Raw genomic sequence first — 2,856 nt, forward strand, 5'->3', positions numbered from 1 at the left:
TCATAGGCCTCTGGTAGATACAGACTGGCTTTAGAGGTCAGGTAAAGAGCAGGTAGAGACCCCATGTAGATCCTGGAGGTCACTGAGGAACCACTGAAGTGTGCCTGTGGTGGGAAAAGAGTATCAAGAAACTTGTTCAACTTCCTGTACCCTGACTCTTCTGTGCCCCTCTCATGACTGTCCCACTGGCCCTTCTTCTGGTCCTGTCCCCAAGCTCCCTGTTTAGTTTTCTTTAATTGTAAGCTTGGGAGCTTCTGCTCCAGGGCTGGAGTATGTGGGCTCTCCTGGGACTTCACGGCTTTACTTTCCTCACTCAGGTTCAATGTTAAGTACTTCATGGGCAGTGGAAGACAGTTCTGCAAGCCAGCCTGGGTGTCAGCCCATGGAAGGTGGACAGGATTTAGAGAGTGAGTTCAGATACACAGATCCTGACTCTGTTTCCATCTACCCACCACTGTCTCCTTGACTAAGTTCACTTTCTCCGCATCTCTTTTTGTTAAGAGGAAGCTATTGTCTGTCTGAGCCCCAGTCTGAGCTAAAGAGTCACAGGGAGTCTGCAGGTGACGTGGAAACCCACAGCCTGGCTGAGAAGTTGGTGGGGGCTGAGGAAGGAGGTCAGAACTGGAGGGCTCCTCTCTGTCCTCTCTGACTCAGTAAGTGCAAACAAAGGAAGGAGAATGAAATAATTTTTCATGCTGGAATTGACTCCGTATAGTATGTGCTGAGTTTGTTTTCTTCCAGGAAACCCACTTAAATGTGAGTGAGGGTCTTTTTCCTGTTACCTCCTTCTCTCCTTGCAATATCTATTATAATTGCAGTTCATTTATGCATTTCTATTTATCAGCAGTTTCTCTTTCTGCTATTTTCTGTCTTTATTAGTTTTTGTTTTCTTTTTTTAATTTAAATTTATTTATTTTAATTGGAGGCTAATTACTTTACAATATTGTATTGGTTTTGCCATACATCAACATGAATCCACCACGGGTGTACACATGTTCCCCATCCTGAACCCCCCTCCCACCTCCCTCCCTGTACCATCCCTCTGGGTCATCCCAGTGCACCAGCCCCAAGCATCCTGTATCCTGTATCGAACCTGGACTGGCGATTCGTTTCTTATATGATATTATACATGTTTCAGTGCCATTCTCCCAAATCATCCCACCCTCTCCCTCTCCCACAGAGTCCAAAAGACTGTTCTATACATCTGTGTCTCTTTTGTTCTCTTGCATACAGGGTTATCATTACCGTCTTTCTAAATTCCATATATATGCGTTAGTATACTGTATTGGTGTTTTTCTTTCTGGTATTAGTTTTTTATTTTCTTTTTGGCAGATGAGGGGATAGGCATATACCTTCCAGTGTTATGTCTCTTCTCATTCTTTCTTCTAATCTTATCCTTTGATCTACTTCTCCCTTTTTCTCAACTTAACATCTCATTAGTTTTTTTCTTTCCTGTTTCTCTCTGTCTGGACTGAGAGATGAGTTGAAGAGTTTTCTAAAGCAGGGAGACAAAAGATGAGTGGAGATAGATGCAGGTAAAAAGTCAGGGAGGAGAAGGGATATAGAGTCACTTTTTCCTCAAAAGGTGACTTGCTTTATTATGTCATTTCTAGGGATATAAATGAAGCCACTACCCAAACATCCAGAGAAAGGAATGATGTTATGGTGTAAGAAATGAGCATGTGAGATGCCAGAATAATTTCTTGAATTGTTTTGCATAATACAATTAGTCATTCAACAAATATGTGCTAAGAACAAAATATATGCCAGGTATTGTCCTAAGAGCCACAGATCCCACCATGAGCAAAAGTGGCATCAGGGAATACAGGTTCTAGTTGGGAAATTAAGAGTGTCCCAAACACATGTGAATTAAATGTAGCATGCTAGATGGTGTTTAATGCAATGAGAAACATAAGGCAGGGAAACAAAGAGAAGGAAAAAAGAATTTCAACTCTAAATAGATGTGGAAGAAGGTCTGGCTAAGACGGTGAAGAGCATATAAGGGAACAAGGTGGAGTATATCTGGAAAGAACTTTTTGTGAGGAGGTAAAAGGAAGCCTTGCATCCACTTACTCTGTGGATGTGTCTATAAGATGTGTCCACTTACTCTGTGCTGCTGCTGCTGCTGCTAAGTCGCTTCAGTCATGTAGGACTCTGTGCAGCCCCATAGACGGCAGCCCACTAGGCTCCTCTGTCCCTGGGATTTTCCAGGCAAGAATACTGGAGTGGGTTGCCATTTCCTTCTCCAATGCATGAAAGTGCAAAGTGAAAGTGAAGTTGCTCAGTTGTGCCCAACTCTTAGTGACCCCATGGACTGCAATGTGTCTATAAGAAGGTGGAGGAATAGGATGGGGAGACCACTTTCTCCCCTACAAATTCATAAAAAAATCATTTGAATGCTGAGCAGAGGACACCAGGCACCCAGAAAGGCAGCCCATTCTCTTAGAAAGAAGGTAGGACAAAATATAAAAGACAAAAAGAGAGAGAAAAGAGTTAGGGATGGAGACCTGTCCTGGGGAGGAGTTGTCAAGGAGAAGTTTACACACAGTAGGAAACCCTCTCACAGGTGGGTTTGTGGGAAGTTTTGGAATCTCATAAGGCAACATAATTGAGGGGAAAAACACACATACACACACAGAATACACGCCAAACTGCAACTGCGGAAAAGAGAACTTTCCCACAAAAGGCTCTAACCCAACAACCTAACGCACAGCCTGGCCTGTTCACAGGACAAAGAATTGAGCGAATACCAAAGGAGAGCCAGCTGGCTGCATACCAGCCCCTCCCCACTTGGAGGCAGAGGCAGGCTTGTGACAACCAGAACCAGAATGCAAGGAGCTGCTCCAGTCTCAGCCC

The sequence above is a fragment of the Bos mutus genome, chromosome 7, assembly GCF_027580195.1.
Source record: "Bos mutus isolate GX-2022 chromosome 7, NWIPB_WYAK_1.1, whole genome shotgun sequence".
Lineage (NCBI taxonomy): Eukaryota > Metazoa > Chordata > Mammalia > Artiodactyla > Bovidae > Bos > Bos mutus.